The sequence below is a fragment of the Pelodiscus sinensis genome, chromosome 2, assembly GCF_052426305.1.
Source record: "Pelodiscus sinensis isolate ZL-2025 chromosome 2, ASM5242630v1, whole genome shotgun sequence".
Classification (NCBI taxonomy): domain Eukaryota; kingdom Metazoa; phylum Chordata; order Testudines; family Trionychidae; genus Pelodiscus; species Pelodiscus sinensis.
Window position 1 is genome coordinate 160,911,122 of NC_143053.1, and position 19,551 is coordinate 160,930,672.

The 19,551-nt window shown below is 40.7% G+C and overlaps 1 protein-coding gene across 9 annotated transcripts in view; it reads left to right on the forward strand.

Moving 5' to 3' along the window:
- Window positions 1-19,551, forward strand: part of TNS3 (tensin 3) — a 430,864-nt gene that overhangs the window by 148,455 nt on the left and 262,858 nt on the right. The gene's annotated exons all lie outside the window — the stretch shown is intronic.

Below are 19,551 nucleotides of genomic sequence, written 5' to 3' on the forward strand. Positions count from 1 at the left end.
AAGAATAAAACTGCTGACTGATTTCTCAGTTCTGTCCAAAATACTTTGTATATATTCCTGCCAGGGCATATCATTGACTCAGTGTTTCTCTTGACAGCTTATTAGGCCATGACTTAGTAGCTATCTTTTGTAACCTTTTTTTTTCATTACAGACACAGGGTGGTGCAGGTCAAGACTTGGGAAGGCAATTTTTTGTTGTTGCTAATAATAGCATTTTAACACTTACAAATCAGTTTCCATCTCTTGAATATTAAAAACAAAAACAAAAAAACTATCAGCTAATTAATCCTCATCAGCTTTATGAGATGGGGGACTTAATTGATCACACTTCAAAAGTTCATTCTCATTTTAGAAATATTACCGATTTGAGCGATATGCCCTACATTTAATGAAGAATGCTGCTAGAGCCAGTTATACCTCTGAAACTGAAATGAATTTTAGAATGCACCCATTCTAACCACAATAGACCAAAGTATTGCCAACTCTCATAATTTTATTGTGAATCTCACATTGTCCTTTTTTTTTTTTTTTTTTTTTTATAAGGTTCTAGCTTTCAGGGTTGCAGAGGCAATCATGACTCCTAAAGATTCAAAACCCAGAATGCAAATAAAAATAACCCAAAATGCAGCATTCTTTAAAATCTCTCTTTTTTTAAGCCAGTTATATTATTGTGGGGTAGAGGGGGACAGCTGATTTCATCCTGGCATCCAAATATACAAGCCTGAAGACAGATATTTTTTTCTCCAGATATCTTATGGATCAAAAGTTACCTCTCCAGTTACCTTGCTACTTGTCAGGGCTAAGGTCTGGACTGTGTAAAACATTAGATTAAACCAGGCATTTAATCACCAAATAAACTGATTTGCAGCAACTTGGTAACAAGTGTTTTGGGTGTCTTTGAATCAGAGAGGAGGCAATGTGTTCTGGGACATCTTTGAATTAAGAGACCCACAGAGCATATGGAAATCAAATAGTTGCTGATCCACACCCAAGAGGAAGAATTGCAGAGCTGAGACCCTTTATTTTCATAATGTGACCTTATCAAAAGTAGTTGGCTTTGAGTGGGGAGAACAAGCAACTGTCTATGGAGGATGTCAGCAGGCAGCATGAAAATGTTGGGTTATCAAGAGATTTGGGGGATTGAAAAAAGATGGAATTAGGGACATGTGATAGAATGCTGCATCAGGAGAAGGAGCTGGAAGTCCGGGGAATGGAAGGATGAGGTGAGGAGCAAGCAGAAGGATCTAGTGGGGCTGGGAAGGAGGAAGATAAGTGGAAGAGGGAAAAGCAAAGAGGCTTTGAACTTTCATAGTCTCTTTGGTCCCACGGAATTTCAGCACGGTAACTCATCACTTACCATTGTCTCAGTTAACATTGATTCATTGTTATATTACTATTAAAGCACATGATCATTTAAAGTTGTACTGTGATATAGGTCGATTGATTGCCTGCTCTGTCTACTACTTGCAGGATTTTCTAGAAAAGCAGTCTGTCTGAGGGCTTGGAACCAGGGTGGGTCAGCAGCCCCTCATCAGCTTGTTTGTTTGTTTGCTAGTCCTTCAGAGTCAACCTGTGATCTAAAAGGCAGGATCGGAAGGTTTCCAGATAAAACCCTCAGAGGTTTTCTTTCTGACTTGCACATAACCAGCAAGCTGGATAGATCTGAGGGATATGATAAGTATAGTTAGAATGCAAGTAAGCTACATCACTCTGTAATCAGAGCTAAACATGTTGCATTAGAAAATGTGCAGCAAATGTTGATCTGTATCTTCAGTAGGATGTTAAAAAGTTGGTATTTGGGTGAACGTGAGATTTTCAGTGGTTACCTGGTTACCCGCATCCACAGTGCAAGGCAATAGCTGGCGTGCTGGGAGCTGGATTTTAAGTTGGCTCCCAGCACTCACTGGCTCTCTCCTGCCATCCTGATCCTGGGGAGCTGGCTGCCACCCATGCGCTGCCGCCTCTGGCACAGAGGCAGCAGTACAGGGTGGCAGCCAGTTCCCTGGGGGCCAGTGCGTGCCCGGAGCTGGCTTTTAAGCTAGCTCCTGGCTTGCACCAACTGCCGCCCCGTGTTGCTGCCTCTGCTTTTAAGTCAGTTCCCGGTGTGCACCCCTGCAGCCCTGCTCCCAAGGAACTGGCTGCCACCCCCACATTTCTGCCTCTAATACAGAAGCATCAGTGAAGGGCAGAAGGTGGCTCTGTAGCAGCTGTTCCATACCCCTAATCATTTTTGTTGCCCTTTCTGAACTTTTTCCAATGCCAAGATATCTTTTTTGAGATGACGTGATCATATCTGAATGCAGTATTCAAAATGTGGAGGTACCTTGGATTTACATAGAGGCAATAAGGTATTCTCTGTTTTATTCTCTATCCCTTTTTCAGTGATTTCCAACATTCTGTTTGCTTTCTTGGCTGCTGTTGCTCATTGAGTGGTTTATTTCAGAGAACTATCCACAATGACTCCAAGATCTCTCTCTCAAGTGATAACAGCTAATTTAGCCCCCATTATTTTATATGTGTAGTTAGGATTGTGTTTTCATCATGCATTACTTTGCATTTATCCACATTGAATAATCACATAAAATCACATCAAATAATTCAACCAACTTTCCCAGGTCACCAACAGGGCCAAGGTTATATAATCATTTTATAAATGTGTCCATCGTGTCTGATTTCTGTTTCCAGAAATGCATTACATGCTTAGCTTAAGCACAAAGATCACATTTAACGATCTTGCATTATCCTGGCTCATTCACAACTGGCAGGGGAGGACTCAAGTGTGTAGGCCTCAGGCTAGTAGAAGCTGTTTCTTTCCTGGATGAGTTGGAGCAGACATCCCCAATTATCAGCACTGGCTGCTACTCAGCCGGATAACAGATTGGATGTCATCTGTGAAGACAGCTGTTTTTCTGCCTTCTTTACTAGAGGAGAGGCGCTGGATGGGAGTGGCTATTAATAAGGGAGGTGGAGTCCATTATGGGAAAAGAGAAGGCTTTATCCTGCCTCCCCAATACACTTTAGAGTGATTTTTATAAATTGATATAGCTAAGGGTTGAAAGGAGGCAGTTGAGTGTGATTCAGAACTGTCTGTCTCAAACAATCAAAGGGCTTTGGCTATAAAAAGTTGATGATGAATAGAGGTAAATATAACTTGATGGCTGTCCTGACACAGACATGTTGTTTGCTGTAACTCAGCATGCTTCACCAATCAATTACCTAATACTCTGGGAGTACAGAGAAAGCATCAGATCATATACTACAGCTGAACATTATCTAATGCATTAAATTTAGTATGAGAGTTTTTTGTAGCATATAGACAGAGACTAAATTCTCCCATGACCAGCTTTGCTCAGGCTCTACTATGGTAACGTATCACTGACACAGCTTGGGCTATGCTGCTCTACCATGCGGGTGCCACTGCCTGAACAACTTTTGCTAATGCTGTCAGTGCTCAGATGGTAGGGATGCTAGACCTACTAATCTGAGAAAAGGAAGGAATGCAGAGATTAGAATAAGAGGCTTAATTTCCTGGTTGTTGCAGTGCATGGCAAGTCCATTGCCACCAAGCTAAGACCGATCTTCTGTGAATGTTTTAAAAATGGATGCAAGTTGTAGCAATTTTGTTGGACAAACAATATTTGAAACCATAAACACTTGGTTTTAATATTTTGTTTTGTTTATGGATTTCAATAGAAACATAACATGCCCTGGTGCCAGTCCTTGCTTGTTCAAAATTCCCATTGATGCCACTGGGAGTGTTTTGTATAGAATGGACTAGAGAATGTGGTCCCTGGTTAATAATAGCAAGAGAACATACAAATATGTGTGTGCAGATGCTGCCTGTTCCAATAAACATTGACACCATTTAAAAAATGTTTTGTAGTATGTGTCCTCAGGCTGGAGGGATAGCTAATCTCATAATGAGAGGGGAAAAAAGCAATAGGTGATACATTAAAAAAAATGTTGGCAAAGCAGAATGTTACTCATCAACATGCTCTCACAGGTTCATTTTAAAAGACTACACATGAAAACCAGGAAACAAAACAAAGATAAATATTTTACCACAAGTCCTCTAATATCCAGTGAGAAGCATGTGATTGTGCTCAAGGACAGAGTTGGTACATTTGTGGATTTGGGAGTGGCACTGAAGTTAACTTCTAAGAAAGACATGATTCTCTGATTTAAATAATTTGTTTGTGGTAGTTAAAGAAATAGTCAGTTTTGTTTGACTTGATTTATCTGTAATGAGTGTGGTTTCACCTGACAGTATTAAGGGATTAGCAATGAAAACTTAGTTGCAAAATACACAATTTCTTGCTAGTGTAGTATAATATTAGAGATTTTTAAAAGCAAAGATACAGCTTCATTTTCTCAACATAGCAAAAAATGAATATAATATTTGTAATGGCCTGTTTTTTTTCCAGTCAGTCTGGAAATACACATTTAAATAGAGAATAACTTCTGAGTTCCCCAAGAATAAAATATAAATTCAGATTAAGGATGTTAAGGACTAGTTGAGTTGACTAGTCTATTCCCCCCTCTTTGCTGCCTCTATCAAATGTGTGGCATTTCAAAGTGGTAGTGCAGCATGGAGCCCGAGGTCACAGGGGGACTCTGAGTCCCCCGCTAATCCCAGGCTCCATGCGGGTGCTTCTGCTTTGAAATGCACAAGAGCCCGCACTGGGGATTCTTGTACATTTCAAAGCTGGCACACTTGCATGCAGCCCAGAGTCAGTGAGACTTCCTGTTGTCTCTGGCCTGCACAGGGAGTTCCGCATTCCTCCTTTGAAATGCACAAGAGCCCCAGTGGGGCTCTTGTGCATTTCAAAGGAGGAATGCGGAAGTGCCTATAGACTGGTCAAGTAGTCGATGGAAATTCCATCATCTAATCAACTAGTAAATTAACCAATATTTAACATCCTTAGTTCAAATGGGACTTGTTGAGTCATAGATGTTGGCAGCCCCTTACCTATCTCTAGAAAGGAAGGACTTGTCTCGCTGATATAGATTATAGTTCACTGTAAAGTATGCTAAATATGAAGGAGCAAACATTTAAAATATGTTATTGTACCCTTCATATTGTAATGCAGCCCCGCCTCTGAGATTTCAGATAAAGTTGCTATTTCAGTTGGGGCCTGTCTCCACAGCAGCGTTATTTCAGAATAACTGATGTTATGACTTGGTGGCTATTTCTGGAAGCCACCTGGATCTAGGGCATGTAGGTAACCTGTCTTAACCCCCAATCTCCGCCAACCCCACCCATGTGCCACCAACTGGATTTTTACCAACACGGTTAGTGGTGCAAATTAGAGTGCCAGAGCCCATTTTCAACTGGGCGTTTCAGTTGAAAACCAGATGCCTGGCAACACTGCATAGGCCCTGAGAATGAAGAAAATCAAGATTTTTATTTTTATTTTCTTAAGAACAAAAGTGTTCTGTATTTTTTATTGGGTCTCTTACCCTTGTAATGCAACTCTGCTTAATGGAATTTTTTTCCTCTTTAAAAAGAGAGGGCTTTTAGAACTTAGTAAAAGACACAGATGAAGAAAAAAATGTCTTTGATCCTGTAGCATGGTGTTAACTTCCTAGAACTGCCTTTAGGGAAGGTTAGTCCTGCAGACCCAGAGGATAAAAAGCTTTTACAAGCATGTAGAAAGTATTTTGAAATGGTCCAGTTCTGTAAGGAAGATGTACTTAAAATATTTTGACAGACTGATTAGTTTTGAAATTGCCCAAAGGTTTGCAGAAGCTTTTCAGGTCATGCAGGAAGAAATATAAAAACTTTTAAGTACGGTTTGGTGATTCGAAGAATGTGTGAACAGTTCTGATGAGATTGTTAGTTAGACTCTGATTTATACTATACACTTAGGTTGACATAAAGCAGTTAATGCTAAACTAACTCTGCAAATGTCTACACTAAAAACATTCTTCTGCTGATGAAACGTGCCCGCTACACTGACTTAATAACGCTACCTCCCTGAGGCATAGAGTCAATGTTAATGTAGTTAGGTTGACACAGTGTCAGTGTACACATTGTGTTGCTTACATCAACTATTGCTGCCTCCCAGAAGTGATCCTTCAATGTCCACATTGACAGTTAAATCTGTGTAAGTGCTCCTGGTGAAGACACACATGGTTGAAACAAAGTGCAAAGCGTGGAGATTCAAAAGCGATTTAATTACTGTGGCGGCTGAATGGCAGTGTAACTTGAGTCAATATCATTTTGTATTGTAGGCATACCCTAGGAGTGTGGCATTTCCATGCAGTATATTTTTTGGCTACATATTTTGACTTAAGCCCAGAGGCTGCAAGACTAAAAATGGAAACTGCATGTGAATGTTGAAAGAAGAATCTTTATCCTTCTTATGAAGACTTTGGAGAATTTCATATCCAGTCAAATAGGTTTCAACAATTTTGTTTGGGAAATCAGATAGTAAAATGTTTCTAATTTAATGAAGTGGAACTTGGGAACTACAACCGTTAGTTGCAGGAGTAATCCCTTGGAAATCAATGGGGTATCACATGAGTAAGGTACAACATTGAGAAGGTAGCATCTGATTCAAGGCAAATTTTTCCATGATTTATGAAATTTCTCTGTGTACTTTTCATTAGTCCAAGAGCTAATGGGCACATTCATGTACAGAGAACAGAACCATAGAGCGCATGCAATTTCCTAAGCTTTTATGTTTATGTGTTTTTGATGCTTCTCCTCTGTTTCCTCCTTGGGGGGATGAGGTGAAAAGATGCTCTCAGAGCAATAAGATCCTTCACAACCTTTCCCACAAGCTTGACCCAGAAAAAATTAGTTTCATATGCAGTGAACATAGTGTGCTATGTCTGTTTTAAGGAGGATGCTAGGTTAAGTATAAGACTCCAGTTGTGAAATAATTTAGCTCTGGTGCGATTGCTAAATCCTTAATCACATTTTTGGGGGCTGGAGCCTCCCATTTCTCTGTGAGTAGTTTACTAACATGCATCCTCAGCCCCCTCAGCTGTTCACTTTGTTCATTGCTCTAGCACACAGCTGCTGCTGTCTCTCCTTGTATCAGTTCTTTTTGTCTTTGTTTCTCTGTTTCTCTCTGTTCCCTCCCTCCCTCCCCCCCCCCCCCCCCACACACACACACTCCCACACACACTGCACTGCACAGAAGATAAAATTGGGCTGGAAGGTTTCTGCAAGATTCTTTGCCCTCCCAGTCCCCCCTCCTCTTGCCATTAGCTGTTTCCATTACCAACTTCATTAAGGATTATCAGTGGTGGAGGGAGGAAATATGCATGGCTCTAAATACAGCTGGAGAAGAACATACTGTGCCTGGTCTGGTGTTTTTATGCAGCTGTGAGAGTATATCTTTGATTTTGATTTAGTTTAGTCTTATTGAGTCCATACCACCAGTGTAAAATAAAAAAAGATATCTGAGTATACTGGGAAGATAACACTTTTGAAGTAATATTTTCATAATTTCTTGATATCCTAATATCTGGATTCTTTATTGTTCAGGAATTTCTAGAAGAGATAACTAGATAACTAGAATAAATAGTGAAAAAAATCAGATTCTTCCCCGTGCTGGCTCAGAAGAAAGAATGGGATGGGAGAACACATCTTCAGTATTCAGAAGTGGGTTAAGGATTCTAGATGCAGAAGGATTATCATAAAAACAATCAAAACTCTGATCATTCAAAGTGTAATTGTATGTATTAGTGTATTTGGGCTTTCCAATGTCTGTGTCAATACTTTTTTTAGAAAAGTAAATTAAAGACGAAACTCAGTCAGCTGTAGTCAAACTCAGTCTCATTTTCCTAATATTGAAAGGACTAACTTCTATTCTGTATATGTGTGCTAATATCCCACTAACTTGAAAAAAATGTTTCAGGGGGTAGCCGTGTCACTCTGTAACCGGAAAAACTTAAAAAACAACAAATGGTCCTGCAGCACCTTAGAGACTAACAAAAAATGCAGATGGTATCATGAGCTTTTGTGAGCACAACCCATTTCAGATGAAAAAAAAATAAACAAATCCAGTTAATTAAACAAAGAAACATAAGCTTATGATGAGTCTTTATGACACATGTTGACTCTTTCAGACATTTCTTGTATATCTGATCCATTCAGAACAAATGCCAGTTTGCCAATGGGATGAAAAGGAGGTAGAGACCCCAATCCTCTAAACCCCAATCTCTGGCTGAGCCCCCTAAATGGCTGCACCCAGCCCTCATTCACTAGGTGGCAGCAAATAGTGCAAGCTTGGACTGGAGAAAAGATGGTGGTCACACAACTGGCAGTCAGAGATTTTTCCGGTATCTGAAATAATGATAACTCTCCTGGGCCTTTTTAAAGAGAAGTCTGTGTATTTTTTAGAAAATTATGATTTTTAAAATAAAAATCTGAAGGGCTGGCAAAATAAAATTGGCCTAAAATATGAGCCATCAATAGTATTTGGTATTGAGAAAGGGATAAGTCAAACATACGCCAATATTCACTCTTGCTAGCATGCAGGAGAATAAATTACATCTCTCTTGGTCAGCCTAACCTGCTGTTTCCTGCGGAGTTTCTGCTCAAGTACAGAATATGGCCTCTTATAACTTGGCAAAGGGAAGTCAACTTGAATTTCCCTCAGCATGCGCACAAGAGCCTTGCTGGAAGAGGCTGCCTAGGGAATGCTATGAATCGGCATGCATTTGGCTGCCCTGCTCAATCCCTCTCAGTCCCTCCCCAGCCACTTGTAGGGCTACCAGCTGGCTGGGAGATTGAATTCCTGCTTCATAGGGTTGTAGCTGAAGAAAGAGGGATTTGAGACTGGTTGAGGGTCCAGGAAGTCAGGAAGAACTTGGATTATCAGGCATGCTACTTTTAAAACTTGTTGGCTGCATCTAGACTGGCAAGTTTTTCCGCAAAAGCAGCTGCTTTTGCGCAAAAACTTGCCAGCTGTCTACACTGGCCACTTGAATATGCGCAAGAGCACTGACTTTGTAATGTACAAAATCAGTGCTTCTTGCACAAATACTTTCATGCTCCCACTCGGGAAAAAGCCCTCTTGCGCAAGAATACTTACCCAAGAGGGCCAGTGTAGACAGGGAAGAATTGTTTTGCGCAAAAAAGCCCCGATGGCTAAAATGGCAATCAGGGCTTTCTTGCGCAAAATCGCGTCTAGACTGGCCACAGATGCTTTTGCGCAAAAGCACTTTTTGCGCAAAAGCGTCCTTTCCAATCTAGGTGCTCTTTTGCGGAAATACTTTTAACGGAAAAACTTTTGCATTAAAAGTATTTCCGCAAAATCATGCCAGTCTAGACGTAGCCGTTGTGTCCAAACTTTCTCTAATTGGAGATTAAAGGTTCTCACTCCCTTGTTAAATAAGGCTAAATGCATCATCCACATCAGCTTTCATCTCAGAAGATAAGAAGGAGATTCTCAAAGATGAGCCATTCTTTTTAGGTGAGAAATCTGAGGAATTATCCCAGATTGAGGTATCGATACAGAAAGCCTAGAAACAAATCAATACATTAAACCAGGTGGGACCAGATGGTATTCACCCAAGGATTCTTTCAGAACCCAAATATAAAACTGCAGACGTACTCACTGTGCTATGTAACCTATTTGATTAAATCAATAGGCAGCACATTTAAAAGAAAAGAAAGTATTTCTTCACACAATGCACAATCAATTTGTGGAACTCATTGCAAGGGAACATAGCAAAGGTGAAATATATAACTGGGTTAAAAAAGAAATTAGATAATTTCATGGAGCATAGGTCCATTAGAGATTATTAGCCAAGATAGTCAGGGATGCAATCCCGTGCTCTAGTTGTCCCTACATTTCTGACTACCAGATGCTGGGACTGGGTGACAGAGGATGGATCACCCTAGTAAAACTGAAAATCTCAGTGTCACTCATAATGGCGAGGCACTTCAATCAGATGGTAATGTATTTGTGAACAGGGTATTAGATTGGAAGTCAGGTGACCTGAGTTCTGTTCCTAGTTTGGCCACTAACCAACCACTGTCATTTCTACTTAGATCAGTGGTAGGCAACCTGTGAACCGTAGGCCTCATGCAGCCCCTAGCGTTCCACCAGCAGTTCACAGACCCCTGGTTTCCCCTCTCTCCCATGTGCTTCTCATGCACCAGAGCCCCACACTTCCTGCACCTCCCCTTCCCTCCCCTCCCCACTTTCAGAGGAACCACAAATCATTTGAATTGTGGTCCTTCCCTACTCCTTCCCCACCCTCCCAAAGATGAAACACTGTGAATCAGCAGTGATTTCCTGTTGGCTCACTTGGTGAAGCAGATCCAAATACAGCATGTGTCCCAGCCTAAGTCCTGGGTATCTCAATGGAGGGGTTGCAGTTAGGGATGTAAAGGACTAGTCAACTAGTCGACTATCCAATAAGCAAATCCTTATCAGATAGTTGACAGGACAGTTGACTAGTTGCAACCCGTGCCCCTTACTGTTTCTCTAAGAGGCAGCAAGGGGGGGAGAAGAGGAGGGTATTTAAAAGTGGCAGTGCCACTTGGAGCCCGGGGTCAGCTGCTCCATGTGGCACTGCTGCTTTCAACGATGTGGGGAGCCCAGCATCAGGCTCCTCACGGTATTTCAAAGTGGCAGCTCCTTGTAGAAACTAGGATCAGCTGGGGAGTCCCCAGCTGACCCTTGGTTCCATGCTGTGCTGATGCTTTGAAATGCTGGGTGGACTATCCAGCTGATCCCAGGCTACACCCAGCATTTAAAAGCAGCAGCATGGTACGGAGGCTAGGATCAGTTGGGGACTCCCCAGCTTACCCTGGGTTCCACGCAACGTGCAAGCTTTGAAATGTACAAGAGTCCCCAGAGGGGCTCTTGTACATTTCAAAGCAGAAGCACCTACATGGAGCCTGGGGTCAGCGGGGAACTCTGAGGGAATATGGAATAAGCACTTCCATGTTCTGCCTTTGAAATGTACAAAAGCCCCAATGGGGGCTCTTGTGCATTTCAAAGTGGAAGCGCCCTCATGGAACCCATGGTCCTTGGGACTTCCTGCTGGCCCTGGGCTCCATGTGGCATTCCTACTTTGAAATGCACAAGAGTCCCTGCTGGGGCTCTGGTACATTGCAAAGGCAGAATGCAGAAGTGCTTATTGACTAGTCAAGTAGTCAATGGAAATTCCATTGACTACTCAACCAGCAAATTAATCACTACTTAACATCAATAGTTGCCGTAGCCTGGCCACAGTAGGTCTAGGTTCTGTTTGCAGCTCAGTCATTGACGTGTAGTGAGACCTTCAGCCATATCTCATCCCCATCTCAGATCACCTCGCAACTGTGATAAAGTCTCAGAGGGGTAGCAATGTTAGTCTGTAACTTAAAAAACAATGAGGAGTCCCGTGGTACCTATGGGTATGTCTACACTACCCCGCTAGTTCGAACTAGCGGGGTAATGTAGGCATACCGCACTTGCAAATGAAGCCCGGGATTTGAATTTCCCAGGCTTCATTTGCATAAGCCGGGCGCTGCCATTTTTAAATCCCAGCTAGTTCGAACCCCGTGCTGCGCGGCTACACACGGCACGGAGTAGCTAGTTCGGATTAGGCTTCCTAATCCGAACTAGCTGTACTCCTCATTCCACGAGGAGTACAGCTAGTTTGGATTAGAAGTCTAATCTGAACTAGTTACTCCGTGCCGCGTGTAGCGCGCAGGGTTCGAACTAGCCGGGATTTAAAAATAGCGGCGCCCGGCTTATGCAAATGAAGCCCGGGAAATTCAAATCCCAGGCTTCATTTGCAAGTGCGGTATGACTACATTACCCTCCTAGTTCAAATTAGGAGGGTAGTGTAGACATACCCTTAGAGACTAATAATATAGATAGATAGATTGAGAGAGAGAGAGAGAGAGAGAGAGTACAATGAAATTTCATGGGCAAAGCCCACTTCAAGATCATCTCATCTGAAGAAGTGGGTTTTGTTTACGAAAGTTCATGATACTATTGATAATTTTGTTAAGACTCTAAGGGTACGTCTAGACTACAGGCTTTTGTCAACAGAGGCTTTTTTGATAAATACTGCCAACAAAGCTTCTGTAGACAAAGAGCATCTAGACTACATCCAGTTCTGTTGACAAAGCAAGCCACTTTGTCGACATAAGAGTGTAGACACAAAGGACGCAAAGGACAGAATCTGTCGACAAAAGGTATTATTCCTCATAGAATGAGGTTTACTGCCATCGACAAAACTGCCGAGTTCTGTTGACATTATGTCAACAGAACTCGGCGGTAGTGTAGACGCAGGTATAGTTTTGTCGACAAAAGTGAACTTTTGTCAACAAAACCCTGTATTCTAGACACACCCTAAGGTGTCACAGGACTACTCATTGTTTTTATAGCTATTGTTGTGAATTTCTTTGTGATTTATGGATATTAAGTTTTATTATTACCATCCATCTTTCCAAAGTTAATTTGTAATAGCAGGCAGCAATGATAAGTGATCATTACAATTCATATGTACTTCACTGTTGAGATATATGTTGTATATTGGTAGCTAGGGGAATAATCAATGACATTGAGAAAGAGACTACCTTGACTTCAATATATATTAAATTCTCTGGCATTCCCTGCTGATCGCTATGGGTATGTCTACACTACCACCCTAGTTCGAACTAGGGTGGTTAATGTAGTCATTCGAAGTTGCAAATGAAGCCCGAGGAGTAACGGGCTAATTCGAACTACCTATTCCATCCCGCGTGTAGCTGCAGGCACGGAGTCCTCACTAATGGGGATTTAAAAATGGCGGCGCCCGGCAAGATGCAAATGAAGCCTGGGATATTTAAATCCTGGGCTTCATTTGCAACTTCGAATAACTACATTAACCACCCTAGTTCGAACTAGGGTGGTAGTGTAGACATACCCTATTATAGAAGGAACAACTTCTCTTATATAGTGAGATTTACACAAGTTTACATATTTACTCATGTATATATCTGTTCAGATATGCCTACAACCTCGTTAAGTTAAAGAAAGTCAGAGAGATCAAATACTATATATATATCTTCCAGAAGTATGAGTCAGTAGCACATTGTCTAGCAGATTAGTCACATTAAAATTATCATAAAAGGACTGCATGCATGTAGGCATGTTTGTTGTTTTGGAAAATGCCTTCTAGTTTACTCACTCTATTTTGTTGTGAATGGAGTATTCCTGGGTATCTTAGTATAGTCACTAAAAGTGCCAATTAATCCAGCTGCTGTTCTAAAAGTTATTTTAGATTACAAATAGATAATATTCCATTGCTTGGCCTCTATACAGAGGGCAATGTTAGACAGGTTTCTGATAATGAAACCTGACACAAAGATGGTATACTGATTTAGAAAGCAAAAAGTTGAAAACATTGTTTACAATTGGGGGAAACTATCTGAAAGTAGTTCAAGGCAGGGATAAAAGCAGCATTTGTGCTTTGGTTTTGGCAATGTAATTTCCTGTCATAGCTGTAGCAACTTAGAATTGCTAGCTGGATAACGCAAAAAGCACCTCAATGGGCTTTTCGTCTTCCTTGCTGTAAGTAACTGGCTGGTATATGAAACTTTATTGCACATAATTTAAATAATAGATACTGGGCTGGGGAGTAGAAAGAAAGTGTCAAAAGCAAAAATGAATAGTTCATGTCATGCAAAGTGGTAGTGGGAACATGTTCTCTTGCATTTCCCTCAGATACCTTTTTTTTTCTTAGCCATTTGATTTATTTTGTTGCTATCCCACAGAAATAGATATGTGGCTGGGCTTTGCAAAGGTTTTGTAAGCAGGGGCCCAGTCTCATCATAAAGAACTCTTTCAGTCATCACTTAATTGAACTTTTCTTTTGGGCTTCCCATCAGAAAAGGTCAAAGTAGGGCATTTCCTTAGCCCATAAAAAAATAACTTGAAAGGGGGTCTGTGCTTCTGGAGCCATAATTGCCAAGATTTTCACTCTCTCCTACCTGAAGGGTCGCTGCTGCTGCATCAGTGTGTGTATGTGTACGTGCGTGCGTGCTGCGTGGGAGCAGCAACTTGAGAAACCCCTTGCTCTTAGCTCTCTTTTTTCCTAGTATTAAAAAAAAAAAAAGGAAAAAAAAAATCCTGCATTGGATTGTGGATTTAAAACTACTCTGGAGAGTTACAAGAATGAACAGGCAGAACCCCAGGAAACTTCAGCATTGGCTGGTAAATTCTTTAAAGAAAACAAGGACAGGGATTATATTTGCTTGACTGTAGGCAGAAAGTGAGCAAAAAGTGAGCAAAAAGTATCTTGGGTTTATATGGTTCTTTTGCTGTGCTAAGAGGTTTTTACTGTGCTTGAAATATTCAGCATAGATGTGAGTGGTTTGAAGTGCAGAAGGCTATTAGGTTATGGACCCCTGGTTTACAGTTTTCTATTAACAGGGAGCTATACACAGGATTATTTCTGGATGTAGCATTTGGATTTTTCCTTATCTCAAAAGAGGGGGCGGGGTGAAGAGCTTAATGGTTTGATACAAAATATAGACCCTATAAGCAGACATGGATGCATTTTCTTTGCATCTTGCTAGGAATACAATAGAGTTATATAGCATCAGATTTATGCTATAAGGGTGCAGTGGAGAAAACTATCAGTTTAGATGTAACATATGGCTTTGTTATAATTAAACTAGGTTACTGCGTGTGAGTGTGTGTGTGTGTGCGCGCGCGCGTGCGTGCACGTGCAACAATAAATTTGAAATTTCAGACTTTTTGGATTTTGTCTTCAAGAGGATGATTATCTGCTATGAATATTTTGAGGATGGGTAATTGAATCCTTGATGCAAATATCTAAATCCCATTATACACTTCAAAAAATACATCCTATATTCCTGTTGCAGTTACATAGTGGGGACAAATGGTTAGAGATAACTGTTTGGTTCTGTTCTTTGGTTAGATAATGATTTGTTATTCCCTTGCTTGGTATTTGAGTGTGTCTAGGTGATGTAACTGTCCATAGATGTGTAACTGTGAGCCAAGGATGAAATGCTGTGTTCGTGTTGCTATGACTCAAGTCAGATACCCTGACTGATGTGGTCCTCTCTTCACATCTTAACTGAAACTAGAGAACGTTTCTTGTACTTGCACATAGCCATAAACTACTAACATCCATTTATAATTGACATTCATATACTCCACGGCCAGAAGTGACCATTATGAACAACAAAGCGTGTTCTACACTACAGGGGAAGATTGATCTAACTTATGCAATTTACTATGTGAATAGCAAAGCTGAACTTAACATACTTAGATCTGCTTACCATGGTGTCTTCACTGCACTGTGTCAACAGGAGAGCATGTCTCATTGACTTCTCTTATGCTTCTCGAGGAGGAGGAGTGTGCAAATTGATGGGCAAGTGCTCTGCCATCGATTGAGCATGTCTTCACCTCCACTGGATGGATCCAGTGGCTTGGCAGGCTGAATTTGGCCTGCAGTCCATATTTTGACCAGGCCTACCTATATTTATCATGGTCTTGCCAGTTCTTAAAAAAAAGTGGCACATTAGTTTTTTTCTAGTTTTCTGAAATTCTTTAATTGTACAACACTTAGTGTATATCTACACTGCAGAGTTATTTCGGAATAAGCTATTTTAGAAGAGATTTTCCAGAATAGCTTATTTCAAAATAGCATGTCTACACTGCAGGGAAGCCTCAAAATTAATCCAAGGAAGGCTTCCCTCATGTAGATGTGCTATCTCGATTTAGAGCCCCAGGAGAAATAACTTAGAATGGCCCTGGTGAGGGGATATTTTGAAATAGCAGGAGTGGAACATCTACACACACCTTATTTTGAAATAGCTATTTCAGAATAGGCATTATTCTTTGTAGAATGAGATGTACAGAAATCGGACTAAGCCATTCATTATTTCAAATTTATTTCAAAATAATGGAATTCCTATGTAGATGCTCGCATAGTTATTTTGAAATAACAGCCATTATTCTGAAATAACTTTGCTGTGTAGATCACCCTTACTGAGCACCAATAGTAACAGTCCAGCAAGTTTCTTCACCATCTCTTTTTAAAGTTTTGGATGAAGGTAATTTAGACACGTAGATTTCCAAATGTCTAACTTTAATAGTTTTTGTTTAAAATCCTCCAAAGATATTAGTGAAATGTAAAGAACATTATCACTATATGATGACACTATATTAACTTCCTCGCAATACAGAACAGAAATATTTATTGAACTCTTCTTCCCTTTCTAAATTGTAATTGATAATTTTACCATTTCTATCTAGTAAAAGACCACTACTATTGTTCTTAATATGTTTTAAAAATTCCTTTGTATTGACTTTAACTCAGCAGGCCATTAATTTCTCTTATTCCCTTTGTTTCCTTTGCTATTTTTCAACAGTTTCTGTCTTCTTATTTATATTAATTACTGTCAACTTCCTCTTTCTTCCTTTTCTCATATATTTTTTCATAGGAGTCTTCATTTCCCCTCTAAACTAGGTTGTTGTTTTAACCAGCCTGACCTTCCTTCTCAGTTGTAGGCTTGTGGCTTTTGGAGCATCTATATGGAATTCTTAAATTATTCCCAGTCATCATTCACATTTTTTGATTAAATTCTTCCTCCTGTGACAATTTTGTATGTCCCCTAAATCTCCTTGGATGCTGTTTGAACACTGATGTAAACTTACATCTGCTGGCACGTGGCAGACAATATAGCTGTTTGTTCTGTCACTACACAGTACAAAGGGTGAGATGTGAGATACGCCGAAGTCAGCGTAGCTGAGGATGCACTTCTGAATTTCCACATGAAGGCCCAGATTCTGCTCTCAGGTATTCCGGCACAAATCCAGAATGACTCCAGTGTGGCTCTCTTGGATTTATGGCCCAGAGTGTTTCCTTGTAGGGTTTAGAGAGAGAGCTTTTTGAAAAAGAGAAATTGCATGATGCCAGCAATCAAGACCAGTACTAATTATAGCCTGTCCCTCAGGCAGGTAATCAGTCTGTAACCTGCAGTGCTGTACACTCTTTTCCAATTTGGCTCCTAACAATTAAATGCAATTTAGATTCCAGTCCTGAGTCTAATGAAAATTGGAGTATTGCCGCTGCCTCCTGGTGTTTTCCTCTTGGCACCATCCCTATTGGAGACCTGAGACAGCTATTCCAGGTGAAAACAAAGGATGCCTGATCTAGGCTCCTTCCCATTTCACAGTGGAAGTGGTTGTACTGATAATGCACGGGCAAATATCATTACTCTATCTGCTAAGGGAAGTGTTAAATTAATTCCTTAGAGAGCCAACTGAGAGATGAAACATACTTGGTGGAGGAGATAAGGCCGTGGTATTACTATGGAGAATAATACTGAGCAAAAATTATCTTTAATCGTCCTCTGCCACAAAAACAAGTATTTGATTTTACATGACAAATAGGTTATGATTAATTGATTAGTTAGTAGATCAAGCCTAGCCATGTTAAAGACTGAATTTTGCTCTGTAAACAACAGCAACATCTGCACTCCTCTGGGACAATGCAGATCACCAAGCCCACGGTAAAGCAGATGAGAGAGAAAACATATTTGGTGGAGGAGATAAGGCTGTGGAGTAAACGTCTAGGGGAGATCTGGCAAATACACAGTCTGACTGCCTTAAGAACTCTTAGAAAAACTTTCTCTTCGAGAATACCTTTTAACCATAACAATGGCATTCACACACTGATGCCTTCTACCTATAAACACCGACCAACCACAAAAAAGAAAAAAAAAATCTGAAAAACCCCAAACCAATCATTCTTCCCTAACCAGAGTTTTTACCTAGAAAAGTGAAACGTTCCAGGGACTATACAAAGTTTACTATGAATTTTGTTATTGCTATGGTGATTTTATGTGGAAGTTGCTTAGACATAATGGTGATGTGCGACACTATAGAATATGATCACATCTTAGATTCAGTGGGTCCCAATGTGCCCCCACTAACCAAAGTATGAATTAAGGGGGAACTCTGTTGTGTTATGCAAAAGTGGAACAGGGCACAAGTGTGCTTATGTTTTTTACATCTTTTATGTGCAGCACTACTCGGGTCATGATTTTCAGCTAAAGGTAAAGCAGCACAAAGCAAACATATACAAGATGAGTATAAAATATATCAAACATACAGTAAGTTTTGTGACTCCAACTTTTATAGGAATATACTTGGTGATCAGCCTGAATAATTTAATAAGGTGTAGTAATAATGCAATGCAACTTTATTCACAAATGGCTTGTCTAGTATTAAATATTCCAGAGGAATAGAATCTTCCACCATTTCCCTAGGAAGAGTGTTCCACAGCTAATACAACTCACTATTAGATCATTTTTCCTAAAGTTCTGCCTACATTTTATTTCTTCCCTGCAAATAATTTCTCCTGAATATGTATAATGACACTAGTACTTGGCACTTTTAGATCCCACAGTGCTTCACAAAGAAAGGTAAAATACCATAATGCCCATTTTACAGATGGAAAAAACAAGGTGCAGAGTCATACAATGAATAAACATTTGCAGAGCCATAAACGGAACCCAAATCTTGTCCATTATCCCATACTGTCTCTCACATTTCAAAGTTTGCATCTGTCAGGAATTTATATATTGTTCTTATAAGCTCCCAGGTATACGGACAAGTTTCCAGACAGGTACACTAGGCAACAATAGTGCACTCCAGTTGCTCAAGAGCAAACAGGCCCACTGTGTTCTAATAGCTAAGGAGAGTGATATGTGGGTGTATGAAAGGGGTGGTACATGTGGGGCTTATATAAACACTGTTGAGATTCTCACTGTCCAAAGCAAAATCTGTCTTTTCCTTTTTAAAATACATACCAAATTTTGTATCCAGTCCCTAAGAAGAAATTCAGCCAAAAACCATGCTATTTTGCAACCAGCATGGCATAATGCCCCTTTCCTTTGCTTTCTGCAATAGACATGCTTGTCTAATGATGAGAGAGCAGCAGAATTTTTATCTGCTTGCACCTGGAGAAGTCTTTCTTTTTTGTGAAAATATCCAGTACTGTAGGAGAGGAGGCAGAAAGATAATTTTCCATTATTCAATGTTAAAAGGGCTTTAAGGTAATTAAGAGGTGCTTCCTAAAAGTTTGCCAATGGATTCGAATTTAGGCTTTGAGAGAGGAACCAAGAGTTGGTTTATTTTCTCTCTCTGTCTCTCTCACTCTCAGTAGCCCCTCACTGCTGTATCTATATACAGGAAGTCCCCGGGTTACGTACAAGATAGGGACTGTAGGTTTGTTCTTAAGTTGAATCTGTATGTAAGTCGGAACTGGCGTCCAGATTCAGCCGCTGCTGAAACTGACCGCCAGTTCTGACTTGCATACAGAATCAACTTAAGAACCCCAGGCGTCCCCAAGTCAGCTGCTGCTGAAACTGATCAGCAGCTGATTCCAGGAAGCCCGGGGCAGAGCAACTCTGCCTCAGGCTTCCTGTAGTCAGCGCTGGTCAGTTTCAGCAGAAGCTGACTTGGGGATGCCTTGGGCAGAGCAGCTGGGGTGCTGCTGGGTTGCTCCAGAAGCGCCGCTCCTCGGTGATACTGGACCAACCCAGCAGCACCCCATCTGCTCTGCCCC